The sequence below is a fragment of the Scleropages formosus genome, chromosome 19 (assembly GCF_900964775.1).
Source record: "Scleropages formosus chromosome 19, fSclFor1.1, whole genome shotgun sequence".
NCBI classification, from domain to species: domain Eukaryota; kingdom Metazoa; phylum Chordata; class Actinopteri; order Osteoglossiformes; family Osteoglossidae; genus Scleropages; species Scleropages formosus.
In genome coordinates, this window is record NC_041824.1 from 9,467,201 (window position 1) to 9,482,370 (window position 15,170).

Sequence of the window (15,170 nt, forward strand, 5' to 3'; positions counted from 1 at the left end):
CCTGTCAATAACAGTCGCTAGAGTTCACGTAGCCTCTCCCACGCGTGTTCTTGCATATATTCCCTGCGTAACAGACACATATTTTTCTTTAAATATTATGATAAACGCGGCGGGGGGGGGTGTGTGTGTGTGTGTGCAGTGGTGCAGTGGGTTGGACCATGTCCTGCTCTCCAGTGGGTCTGGGGTTCGAGTCCTGCTTGGGGTGCCTTGTGGCAGACTGGTGTCCTGTCCTGGGTGTGTCCCCTCCCCCTCTGGCCTTGTGCCCTGTGTTGCTGGGAAGGCTCTGGTTCCCCGTGACCCTGTATGGGACAAGCGGTTCTGAAAATGTGTGTGTATTGTGATAAACAGTATGGACCTGTATATTGTAAATAGGAGGGTACACCCTGGATGGGATGCCAATCCATTGTAGGCTTGCCCCAGACACACACAAATCAACTGAACTGCATGTCTTTAGACTGTGGGAGGAAACCAGACCCCTGCAGACACAGGGACAACCTGCAAACTCCTCACAGCCCGAGTGGGGACTGAACCCATGTCCTCTTGCTCCACCCAGGCACTGTGAGCTATGAGTCAGAAGACCTTTTTTTACACTTATCCTCTCTCATCTATATTTGGAAAAGTGTATGCTGTCTGCGAGTCATAGACGCTAGACAGAAAAATAGCTTTAAACTGAGGAAGACTTTTTTGTCTCGACATTAGCGAGACTCTAAACAGAGAGGCAAGAGGGGTGCAATGGTGCAGTGGGTTGGACCAGGTCCTCCTCTCTGGTGGGTCTGGGGTTCAAGTCCCGCTTGGGGTGCCTTCCGGCGGACTGGCGTCCCGTCCTGCGTGTGTCCCCTCCCCCTCCGGCCCTACGCCCTGAGTTGCCGGGTAGGCTCCAGTTCCCTGTGACCCCGTATGGGACAAGCGGTTCTGAAAATGTGTGTGTGTGTGTAAATGGAGAGACAATGGACAGAGTCCGCAGTCATCATGCTTAGAGTTCACTAATCTAACTTCTTAATAGAGGAAGCTTGCATTTCTCAACTGATCCAGACACAATTAAATATCTTTACTATACAAGCCATTTTAATGTCCATTTAATTTCATTTTCGGTCTTAAAAACGAAATTTCGTAACATTGGTGTCACGGATGCACACGCCGCAGTTTTAATGGCAACGAATTGCTTGCGGATCTAATAGGCGCTTTGATACACAGGAGCATTAATAGCCAGAACTTATTCCCCAGGCAGCAGACTAAATACCTTCAAGCAGCATCCGAGACAAAGGGACGTGTCTTGCGTGACTTCGTTTCACCGGATTCTGATGGCTACTTTCACGCTGATGTGGGCGCCTGTCTCTTCTTGCTGATATTTTAATCACAGCCTTCAGTCTGGAGCCCACTTTATAATTCAAGCTCCAATAATTACCCTCTGCAGCTTGTCTACAGAAACTGGCCCCTCTGACTTGGGAGCCCAAATGTGCTTATATGTGTCAATTAAGTGTTCGCTGCCGTGGAACGTCCATGCAATTAGTGTGTGACTCACTCCTGCGCAGAACAGAACCTTCCGGTCCATCCCAACCCATTGAAGACCTTGGGGGTGATAACAGTTCTTCACCCTCCGGCAGGAGGACGTCTGAGATCTGCACAGATTCGCACCACCTAAGGAAGGACAACAGTCCACATGGGTAAAATCTGGAATGGCTGAGAACCTTTTAACAAAAGGACACTGTTTACACTGGAGGCGTTTGCGCGGGAATGCAGCGTCAGCTGAATTTCAATCAAAGGGACGGAACTTCTGAATCTGAGGATTGTTGAAGGGCATCAAAATTCCTTTGTCTCCGAACTTGTGACCCTTGCGTTCTGACAGTGTTGTTTATCCTCACTTTTTGTCCTTCGTAGTACTGTTCCGTAATTTTGCTTTTTATTCTATCATAAAAATTGATTGCACACACTGGAGGTAAAATTTACAGAATTTACAAAATTATTTTTTGACCGCATTGCAAATAACCTACACCGTTCAAAATTAGCCTATTATATTTTCACTTAGCCAAACAATTACACAATAACATAATTTTGCAGGAAAAAACATTAGGGAATGTGAAATGTATTTCCTGTTTATTTCATCGAGTTATTATCGATTCATACACAGTACTCTCCTTGTCACACCCTATCTAGTTGGGCTGTGTTTTATACTTCACTCTGTTTTTAATACTTACGTAGTTTCATATCTATACACGGACATCTCTGTATATAGAAAGGTGTTATCGATGAATCTTCAAAGAAAAATAGCTTTAAAATGAAGAATATTAATGCTTTTTATCTCTACATTAGCGAGACTCTCTCCAGAGACAACCTGGAACGGAGTGAGTTTTTGTCCAGCTTCCCCATCTTCATGAGCTAGTTTTTTCGTCCTGTATTTGTAACAGTGTAAAACCATGTACTGGATGTGATCTAGGGGCAGCTTGTCTTCAGCTCTTTTCAGTGTACAGAGTCAGATCCTGTGTGTTTGCGCTGTCCTCTGCACTGCATTGTGGGAAAGCCTTAGGAAGTCGTCCAAGGAGAAGTGCAGGGTCAGGCAGGGTGCGAGTTCGATCTTTGTGGTCTGGAGCCAACTCTGGAGAGTTCTTAAAGGGCCAGCACAGGCTGCCACGCACTTATGGGCTACTTTAAAGAGGGAACCATAAACAGGCTTTGTGAGACATGCTGCTGTGTCATTTACACTCCGTAAAAATGTTTGGAAGAGAATCCTTGGTTCCACCAGACATCTGACTCATCGTAGCAACATAATCCACAGACCTTAGTGCTTAAACATGAAGAGTGTGTGTACACTTCGAACAGCCTCAGACGCTTTCCAGTAAAGGGGGAGCTTTAGGCGTTATAATGGGGAAACGTGTGATTTTTTTTCCCTCTCACTGGACAACTTGCTGTGTTTTGGAATAATTCCAGGGATGGATTAGGTGTTCTCTAAATACAACATAAGGATAGTCTGAAACATAATGGATAGATCTGCTTGTTGTCACACAAGGAAGCAAGGTACCTGTTTATGCTGAAATATCGATTTTTATGCTTTTCTTCACGTTTTTTCAGCGATAAAGATGTTAGTGGGCAATACCATAATACAGCTGTGCCACAAATTTTGTTAAGCGCGGGGTCCTCAACTTACAAACACAGTTGTTGTCAGAATTCTGTTCATAACTTGATTTGTTTGTAAATCTAACAATTATCAATAACAGCTTCATAAGACAGGTTTCCCTCAGTTTACTCATATCTTAGGTTCTGTAAAAACCTCAGATGAAACTACAATGAAATTAACATACACTAAGACATTTAGTTACTTATTCGATTTTCATCAACTGCTCATCCGGTACAGGGCTACTTTGTTCCAGAGCTTATCCTGGAAATATAGGACATAAGACAGTTAATATTACTGATAAGATGCCATATCTTGCAGGGTTTTTCATTTATTATGCTTTATTAATATGAAACTACATGTGAAACATTTTTCATCATCTAGTCACTTTCAGTTTGCTTAATCATCAATACGGTACATTCAGTAAAAGTGTAATAATAGAGAGCATAATTTATTGATTTCCTGGGGAGGTTCTGCAAAAGTCTTGGATATAACTACAATAAACAAAATGATATGCCGGAAGACTTTCATTTTACAATCATTAACATTGAGCTACATTAAAATGAAAAGCAATTTTGAATGATATAAAATAAGAATGTGTTGTCTCTATAAATTCCTATTTAATGCTGATTAGAGACTGATTTATTCCGTAAATACATTCCAACATGACACATGCCATAAAAAACTATGAAAGCAAGAAATGCTCAGTGATTTCAGTGAATTAAAATTAGTTTTAATTTTAATGTAGTTACAAATTACGTTCTGAAAAATCAAAGTATTCTTATATATTTTTTCAATGTATAATAACATACTATATTTTATATTTAGAAAAACCAACTAATAAACAAATCAGGGGATGTCTGTATTATTAACCTTTTCTCTGTATATATAATTAAGAAATCTGAAAGTAGCCAAATGAAGACGAACAGGTCAACTTTTCTCATGAGATACACTGGTTGAAACCACTTATCCCGTGCGGGGTCACGGCAAGCCAGAGCCTAACCTGGCAACAGAGGGTGAAAGGGTGGAGGGGGAGGGGACACACCCAGGACAGGACGCCAGTCCATCGCAGGGCACCCCAAGCAGGACTCGAACCCCAGACCCGCCAGAAAGCATAACACGGCCAAGCGTGCTGCACCACCGCACCCCCACTTTGAGACTAGAAGGTTGTGGAAATGCTGATTTTTAAAATTAATTTTAAGTCAATTGTAATGTCGTATGAGGTTAATACAAATAATAAAATAAGTTTCAGAGATATTTTTTTTTTTATATAGCTGTGTTTGAGGTTTTTACAGAACCTAACCAGGATTTAAACTGGGGAACTTTTGTATTACTAAGCGTTAATTGATTTAATTAACGCTAAACATTTAAATTGAATTTAAATGTAAAAGTGCTAAGGTGTAGATTTATGAACAAATCAAGTTACAAATGGGCACCTCATCCCCATAGTGTTTGCAAGTAGAGAAACCAGGGCATATGGTGTCCAATAAAACTATTATGTCAACCAAATTTCTCTTTAAAGGTCATGCGGATGTTAAGAAAATTATCCAGAATATGGCATATCGTGATCAAATTTAGCAAGTATAAGGTACACCAGAAAAACACAGCATCTCCATGCATGAATGCAGAGATATCAAGCATTGCCTCCACTTCAGGGGAAAAATATTGCTGTGTCTTTCACTTGAGGTTTAAATTGCATGCAGTTTGAATGTTCATATTCAGACCAAAGCAATTACGCTCTTAATTAAGCTCAACTGATTTCATTATAAGAGCTGGAACAAAGTAGACAGTACAAGGATTTGTAATCACTGGTGTAAAATATGTAAGATTAAAACCAGACCTGGACTAAGGCAAAACAGAAGTGGGGCAAAGCGCATGAGAAGCTGTTACAATATAACCCTATTTGCAAAGACCTATATTTGTGATTATGGAAAGTGACATTCTTGATTGTCATTCTCATATGCCAGACATCTCTTGCACTGAAAGCAGAGGCAACAGATTGATTGTTATTTTAATATCTGACAGTGGTAGCAAATGCAACATTATATTTTTTGCCTTATATGGCAGTGTGTTTTCCTATGTGATGTACTTACATCTCTCTTCAAATACACACACACTGGCTGAGGCCGCTTGTCCCAAGCAGGGTCGCAGCAAACTGGAGCCTAACCTGGCAACACAGGGTGCAAGGCTGGAGGGGGAGGGGACACACCCAGGATGGGACACCAGTCCATCACAAGGCACCCCAACCGGGGCTCGAACCTCAGACCCACCAGAGAGCAGGCCCTGGCCAAGCCCACTGCACCACCACACCCCACTCTTTCTTCAAAGAAATTATGGCTAATTCTTGGGCCATTTATAAGAATGAAATGTATGCTAAAATTTAAAAACTGATTTTAAAAAGTGTTTTGTCTTCTCTATGGGGCTGTAACTCAAGGATCTATTCCCATTGTCCTCTCCCACAGTAATGCCCAGGTGTGGCTTCCAGCCTCCAGCCCCTCTCTGATCACTTCCTCAGAGCCTCAAGCTGCAAAATTCGATCGTTGTAGAACTTCTCAGCGTGTAAGTCATGTTATATGAAGTAAGAGTTTTTGAACCCCAAGGCTTAATAAGAATTTCTGCATGAATGCCTCCTAAAACGTGACCTGAGCTTCATGTAAGTAATAACAATGAATAATGACAGCTTTATTTAATATAAAAACACATCTTTTATATGTATATATATATATATATATATACACACACACACACACAATGGCTACAACTGCTTGTCCCAAAAAACCAGAGCCTAACACAGGGTACAGAGGACACATCCCAGCCATGTTGCCATTCCCCTGCAAGGCACCGCAAGCAGGACTCGAACCCTGGGCCCACCACACAGCAGGACTCAGCCAAACCCGCTGTGTCACTGCACCCCCTTTTACACCAATAAAAAATACGAAAATATAATATATATATTTTAATGTATATAAAAAAAATTCCCTCTTACCCCCAAATGAGGCAGTGTGTGTGCATATTTCTCAGGCTCAAGTCCTCTGCCAGAGGCCTTGGAATTTGAGGGTTTTGCACAGTATCTTAGCTGTTCCTAGGACTGCATTCTTCTGGACAGAGACTTCAGATGTTGTTCCTGGAATCTGCTGGAGCCACTGTCCCTATTTGGGAGTCACAGCCCCGAGTGCTCCTATTACAACTGGGACCACTGTGGACTTCACCTTCCACATCTGTTCAGCTTTATTTATTTGTTTGTTTGTTTAAATTAATCGACAGTTTTGATTACATTCTCCCGATGACAGAATTCTAAATATTCCCAAAGGTTTCTCAAACATTTCCTCAGAACTGTATCTTTAATACGTGACACAAAGTTTCTAGCATCAAAGCCATAACATCAAACAAGAAACAAACAGGACTAAAAAAGTGAAATATTGCACTAATGTTTTCAGTGGATTTCAAAGTTCATGATGCACGGAAGGTTCCGGATTCTCTCCAAAGCAATGAGATCAACGTTGCCCTTTCCTGGAACTGATAGTAAGGTCAGTATTTGCTGCTCATTTATGATTGTTGAATTCAATCAGGTGCAAAGGGGATGCGGTGGTGCAGCGGATTTGGCCTGGGCCTTCTCTCTGGTGGGTCTGGGGTTCGAGTCCGGCTTGGGTTGCCTCGTGATGGCCTGGTGTCCTGTCCTGGGTGTGTCCCCTCCCTCTCCAGCCTTGTGCCCTGCGTTACCAGGTTGGGCTTTGGTTTGCCCTGACCCCGCTTGGGATAAGGTGTGTGTGTGAGACCAGGCACAATACAAACACGAGGCATTTTCACCCCTGTCAGAATGTGCTTTGGAAACATGCTATAAATAGACCAAGAGCGCCATCTAGCGGCGAGGGGCAGAATGTCCCACAACTGCGCAGCTTCACTTCCATTTGAAGCAGCAGTTCAATGTACAGTACAGTACAGTATATGCAGTGAGGATAATGACATAACAGGGGAACATTTCTACAAAGTGCAGTCTGAACAGCTTTCACCACTTACATGGACAGGGAAATATGAAGAGAGCATGCAAGTGAAACCACATCATCCATTTAAGACAAAATATTTGGCAGATTACTAGTGGTCATCCTTTATATCTGAATAATTTGTAGCATTAGAAATACATAGATGCTAAGGATAAGATTTACATTTATTCATTCAGCTGATGGTTTCCTTGAAAGCAGCTTACAATTATTTGCCCGTTAATACTGACGGGCAGTTTTAGTCTAGAAATTTTAGGATAAGCACTTTGCTCTGGGGTACTACGGCCACAGGCTGCATTTTAACCTACAACCTTTGGGCATAAAGGTACAAGCACTAAACATCATGCTACCAGTCATCCAGTGTATTAACAAGGTCAGACCTCTCTGTTCAGGCCCCATGACTGAGCAAATTCCCAGAAAAATAAAATGAAAGTAACAATTTGACCAAGAAACCTCTCACATACTGTAAACCATAAGAAGAGATTTACCATGGTAAAAGAGATGAAAATAAAGAACCAAAAAATTGGCCAAAACACTGTGCAATTAGTGTTATACTGTGGCGTGCGGCACTCTGGGTTTCCTGCTCAAACACAGTAACGTGGGTTGTTGCAATACTTTTTCCAGTTCGTAATATCTTTGTGCTGCTTAATCTCTATGCAGTATTAATAATTTTATTGATTCTATTTTTACTGGACACTTCATAAGTTACCATCATTACTGCGGCTGTGTGACCTGCATGTGGAACATAATAATGCCATGTCCCATATTAATATAAACATTTGTTACAATAATATCTAACTATGTGTTTCATTAAATCATCAGTTTAATCAGGATCAATAACCACATTTCCAGTGCAGGGTCACCATTGTCCAGAGCCTATCCCAGAAGGACAGAATGTGAGGCGGGGCACAAGGCAAGGATGAGCAGCCAGTCCATGGAAGGGAAAAAAATTTAAAGACACATGGAGGAAATGACATTATCTGCTTCATTATGGGAATTACAGAGTGCTTTGGAAATGTAAAATATTTTCCATAATAACAAAGTGATTATAAATGGAGTCTTTGGTGTCTCTTACAGTGAGGGTTCACAGCTCCGTTATGGGATGTCGCTGAATGCGCCTGTCTCTCTAAGTCCCGTCTGCTTTGGACAGAGGAGATCTGGGCCTAGACACAGTAAGCGATGCTCTAGAACCCCGCGAGCCGAAAGATCTTCCTGCTTAGAAACATCGTATAACATAAGATATTTCATGTAGCCAGATCCAGAACCACACCTTCTTCTCTGCATAGTGTGTTCTTGGGAATCTCAAAGAGGAGTCATGAGTTCATGGATTTGCCAAAAGTGGACATATGTGTAATGCCAGCCATACTTTATTTATTTATTTATTTAATTTAAGGAACCCACCAACGACTTTTTTCCCCAAGTGCCTGAGTTAAATTAATCCCTTCATCCTCACATGAAATCCTGACAAAACTCTGCTCCGTCAGCCTCACCCGGTTATAACAATCTCTTTCGGAAAGATTTCAAACGCAAGGAAAAGCTGGTCACATCAACATTTTGACATAAATAGCCGTACAATAAATAATTTATCCCGAAAAAACTGTTTCTTATCCTTCTTTCAATAGGCGTAACGGGAACCGAAACAGAAACGCACTATAACTGTGATTCCGTTACCATAAGCATTCCAGAAATAGGCACAGTTACATAATATAGTGTGTACACCATTCAAGCAAAGAGCAATTTAATCAAAATCAATTTATTCTTCAGAAAGAGGACACACCATCAAATATAGAATTACACTGCAGAAATAGCAACGCGCTAAGAATTTATATCTGAAATTTTGCATGTATTTTAATTATGCCCGAGAAAGGCTTATTTGTCATAGAGATAATAATGAAGAAAAGTCTGAAAGAACAATTAAACTGAAATTCTGCTGATAGCCTATTACCCACAGAGAGAAACATACAAGCCCCATTGCTTCTCCCATAACAACCTTGGGCGTGACAGAGAATGTCCTGGGAAGTTAATGAACTACCTAATGAACTGGAACAAATCAATATAACAAAGGATGGTGAATTGGAGAGTCGTAATAGCCAATCAAAATTATAATGGATATGGTGCGACAAGTAAATATAAATTAACTACTGTCAGTGCAATATAATATCCCATAGTTTCCTTAGCAGCCTTTAAACATAAACTGTGATAAAAGCCAAGAAATGACACTGAATATCACAATTCATTTTAAGACACTTTGCTCCAAAGCAACTTCCAGTCAACTTCATGTAGTGTTACCAGCCCACACACCTTATTCACCAAGGTGACTTACACTGCTAGATACACTACTTACAATCGGTCATTCATCCACACATCAGTGGAACACACTCACACACTATGGGTGAACCTGAACAGCATATCTTTGGGGTGTGGGAGGAAACCAGAGCACCCAAAGGAAACCCATGTAGACATGGGGAGAACATGCAAACTCCACACAGACTGAGCAGGGATTGAACCCATGCCCTTTCATACCCCTCACATGCTGTGAGACAGCAGCACTGCTTTCTGTGCCACTGTGCCACCCAGATGCACAGCACTTCTATCACAGCTGACTTCAAATTTGTTCGTAGAGCCATGAACCTGGTTTAACATGTGATCATCTCTTTCTTCTCCATTGGGAGGCAATATTAGACCACTACATTCTCGCATATTTTCACAAACAGCAGGAAAGACAGATGATTTTGCTCCTTTTTTATTTTTTTAACTTCCACCGTGTACTCAAGTCATCGCTATTATTTGATCGTCAGCTGGCAGTAACTAGAGGCCTTGCGAAACTGAAAGAGCGGGCCCCTGGGAGATGCTGCAAAATGTGTCCTCACGCCTGCGTGTGTGAATTTCTTAATGCAGGGAAACACTTTTAATTGTTACTATACAAAATGACCCACTATAAAATTTGAAAAGGAGAGGCTGGGAGTCATCGGGCGATCCTCTTAAGTTCCCTGGCATTCTTCGATGGGGTCGGAAGAGCACAGCGCTGAATTTCCCGCGTAGTGTGCGCGGCTCAGTAATGGCACAACTGTGTCTCCCGATGGCGCAAAACAAATGAGCCACATTTAAAGTGCATTAATGTCCCCCTTTAATTAATTCACACTCACATGAAATGAAGTGTAAGTCAGCGTTCGTTTACAGCACCTCTTCTCTCTCGGAACTTCAAAAAAGAGCTTCTTTTCACTTGCTCACCCTCGTGAAATAGCCTGGACTAGAATTTTGCTTCAAATTACCTCTTACTGTCTATAAAACAATATTAATCTATAAATGAGCCTCTGAAAGTAGTTGGGTTCTCTTTCAGATATGAGTCACTTTGACCCATAAATGTCTCAAGATAGCATCAAATATATATATATATATATATATAAATTACTATATATAATATATATATTAATATTCTGGAATATTAACATGTCTTCCTTGCTATTAAATGAAGGAGGCAGCTAAATTCCAAAGGATTAAAATATTACTTCTTTATACTCCTTACAACAGTAATAATATGAGAGTTTTAACTGAGTTTTTAAAATATATCTCGCTCTTTGTTTCCGTTTTCTTCAGCTATACGCTGCCAAATATTTAAAAGTATATATTTTTATGCATTTTCCGGATTTTGCCCGAGGTTTTTTCATATAATGAGACTGCACAATAGTTGCACCAATACACTAATCCTCACATAACCGGCTTTCTCATTCCATGAAATCACTCTAATAAGGAAGATGTCATTGTGAGGAGGCTGAATTATCATTTTTTTATGGGAAAAAGATGACAAACAAAGCACATAAATGTAAATGTATCTGATGTATGACAATGATAACGCAAGAGTATTTAATATAATATTTGCAGCGTAAATATTTCCAGCATATTTTACATAAAATATATATTCTTTCATTACCAATAATCACTTCTCCAGTGCAGGGTCACAGTGGTCTGGAACCTATCCTGAAAAAACAGGGTATGACACAGAGTGCACAGAGACTTCTGATTATTTGGCTCAAAGAATTTTACATTTTAAATATTGTTTGAATGGTAACTAAATAATATTTTTACCTTATTTTTGTCTTTGTGTGTTTTTAAGAAATAAGCCTGTTCCTGGACAGCTTGTGGTGTAAATTGCGGTCCTCATTTTGAAGAAATACTTCACTGGGGCTTCACAATGCTAATGTAGGGTTTTTTGCAATAGATGTGGAGCGTGATGCGTTTCATCTGGCTTCGAAGTGTTTCCTTTTACAGATTTTAAACCAAGTTGTTGAACTTGGGTACGACACAGTATTACAGCGGCCATCGGATGACAGCGGTGTTAATGAAATGAACAACATTATTGGAAACACATCTGCGACAGGAAACGCACAAAAACCTTGAACGCAAGTCCCCAATCTGTTTATAAAGTTTTTTTGCGTTGTCTGTATTGGTCTGTCACTTTTTAAATTTCCCTCACTTTACTGTTTTATGTCAATGTACAGGCTATCCTGAAAGGTGAATAACACCTGAGTTGCCCTTGGATTCAATGCTACTTTAAAAAATTTGTCACTGAGTGAAAAGAATGAGAGAAAAGGCAACTGGCAAATCCTTACATCAATGCCATTCTACTGAATATCAAGCCTGATACAAAAGCAGCGTTATGGTTAACTCTAACCCTAATCCTTAACTCTGACATCAGGGTTATAGGGTTTTGTTTCCATAAATTAGGGTAACCCAACCCTAACCATATCTTTTTTAACCCTGAACACTATATTTTCATTTCAGCTTTTGTAACAGCTTTTTGTTGTACAGGGCCTCAAAATATGAAGTATACGTATATTTGAAATATTTGTATTAAGGATTGATGACACCGTAGTTTAAAAGTGCATTTGAACGGCCGTTGTGTAGACTGGAGTGGGATATGTGTCACAGCCAAATGCCTGAAGACAGGAGGTAGGACCCAAGTGCGGACGTGTTTCTTGTAAATCCAAAGGACAAGGTGAGAATCCCGGTCAGGGACAGGCGTGTTTCAAAGAGCCAAGGGGCCAACGTCGATCTGAGGGCAATCCGGGGTCGACGTCGAGGAGCAGAACAGCGGTTGAAGCCGAGGGAGTCAGGATGTAGGGCGAGGAGTCCGGGACGGGGATAGAAGGGCAGGAACACTGGAGAGGAAGCAGCTCAGGGACGAAGAGGCAGGGAGCGAGAAGGCAAATGCAGAGCGGACGGTTGTCTCAAGGAGATTCCACGACCTGGGAGTGGTGTTGTGGCTCCCTTCATTCTCTGCCCCGCTGATTCCTGCCAGCTCGACCCGGTGTGGTCAGGGGGCGTGGCAATAGGTACGGTATAGTAAACAGTAATTTCTCCACTGACACATGCACTTTGATAATGCAGTAAATGTGCAAGGCATTCTCAGTTAGGTAATACACAACAGACTGCACAAAAGCTGAAGAGCGTAAGATTGCAGCCTTTGCTTAAAAAGCACCTCCAGTGTGATAATGGGCGGAGATGTTTAATCTCTATCCAATGGTGTCAGGCTTAGGGGACCTTGACAGAGACAAATGCAGCCATTTGTCCGTGTTCACAGCACAATGCAACCTTATTAGGGAGACATCCCAGAAGGGTGAGTCATGGCTCTCTATACTCTCGCACAATGTCTACAACTGCTTGTCCTGAGCAGGGTTGCGGAAAACCAGAGCGTAACCCAGAAACACAGGGCGCAAAGCTGGAGGGGGAGGGGACACAACCAGGATTGGACGCCAGTCCATCGCAAGTCACCCCAAGTGGGGCTTGAACCTCAGACCTGCCAGAGAGCAGGACCTGGCCAAGCCCACTGCACCACCGCACCCCCCTCTCTATACTCCACAGCCCTAATCATCTGGGATAGAAGAAAAAATTGGGTGGGTGTCTGGATCAACGTGACGACAGGGAACAGGCACAGGTGATCCCAGATTTTCCCTCTTGCGCACTCCTTTGGCGTTTAATCGCTAATTACGCAATCCAAAGATCCAGGCTGCCACCTGTAGTTTGGAAGAGGGATTAACACACACTCACAGTCACCCTGCGGCACGTTGGGCTCTGCGGGCTTCATTATCTAATTGCAGGGTGACCCAAAATGCCTAGTATCTGCCATTCATTTACTTTGCTATTTTAATGAAGGTAAGGTGCCATATTTTGAGAAGATTTTTTTTCTTCTGCAAGAAAAAAATGGGAATTTCTACATCCTCATGACAGGAATTTGCCTAATGGGGGATTTTTAAAAACAAAATAGCCTTATTATGGAACCCCAATTCCAAAAAAGTTAGGACACTGTAAAATGTAGATAAAAACAGAATGCAATGATTTGCAAATCTCATAAACCCATATGTTATTCACAATAGAACATAGAAAACATATCAAATGTTTAAACTGAGGAAATGTACAATTTTTTTAAAAAAAAGGTAATTTCGAATTTGATGGCCGCAACACATCTCAAAAAAGTTGGGCCTGGGTCATGTTTACCACTGTGCAGCATCCCCGCTTCTTTTAACAACAGTCCGTATACGTCTGGGGACTGAGGAGACCAGCTGCTGGAGTTTTGGAAGAGGAATGTTGTTCCATTTGTGTCTGATACAGGATGCTAGGTGCTCAACACTCCTGGGTCTCTTTGTCGCATTTTTCGTTTCATGGTGCGCCAAATGTTTTCAATTGGTGAAGAATCTGGACTGCAGGCAGGCCAGTTCAGCACCCGGACTCTTCTGCTACGAAGCCATGCTGTTTTGAGACGTGTTGCTGCCATCAAATTCAAAATTACCTTATTTTTTCCTTAAAATGGTACATTTCCTTAGTTTAAACATTTGATATGTTTTCTATGTTCTGTTGTGGGTTTATGAGATTTGCAAATCATTGCATTCTGTTTTTATTTACATTTTACACAGTGTCCCAACTTTTTTGCAATTGGGGTTGTATGAGGGACAGGTGTAATATTTTAAAAATTACTTGAAGACTAGCTACTGCTTGTAATAGCCACGCAATTCCAAGAATAAGATCAACAAGTTTGTTTTATTTGTTTTTTTTTTTTTTGTTATTTTGGATTTGAATTTTCTTTTGAATTTAAACTCTAAGGGTATTGATATTTCTTTTTTGCTTCATAAAATGCAAAACCTTTGTGTGTGATTTCAGTTAATCAGTTGCCATTGTTTGTCACTGTTTTCAGCCTGTGATCAATTCTATAATTTAGATTAATCAACCCATGCTAAGATCAATGGCCTGCAAATTTAATATGACATTAGTTTGAGAAACAATTAAACAGATGGAAATTGGGCAAAACAAAAGGCTCCTCTGGCAGGTCTTCCTTTACTTGCGTTCATTTTAACACAACTGAAAATGTTGTGAGTCCCCAGTGGCTCAGTAACGCGACTTATTCAATGAACGAGCAGATAACTTAATTAAAAGCTCCACTGGATGAAGAAGACAATCCACAGCAGATCGGGGCTAAGAACATATGTTCTGGACCATTTAATATAATGCGGTCTTTCAATTGTACAAGCATCTCAGGATTCAAACAGCAGAGCAACACACACACATACACACAGTTCAGGTCACCAATTCACCTCAGACACATGTTTTTTGGAAAGTGGGAGGAAACCAGAGCACCCAGAGGAAAACTGCACAAACATGTAAACTCCACACAGACAAAGGAATCAAACCCACATCCCGTCATTCATTTATAGGCTATGACATACTTATTTATACAGTATTATATATATATATATATTCTCACTACAGCAATTCTGGGCGAGCATTGTGCTCAAGGGACCTACAGCACAAGGATTTGAACCTGTGAGTTGGCCTTGCACTTTGTCCCATTCCCACACGCGTGCCGTGTGGAACACGTGATGACCTCGTTCATCCCTCAAAGAAAACACTCACCAAAAAGATGAGTCAGTCTCGGAAAAACACACGTTTCCTTACAATCAGATTTCTTGTCTGCCGTACTGCTTTAACCCTCAAGAGCAGACATGACTCATCCCAGCATGCAGTTTTCCCAAGTCCGGCATTTTCCAGCTGAGGCTGTGGTTGTCATGCTC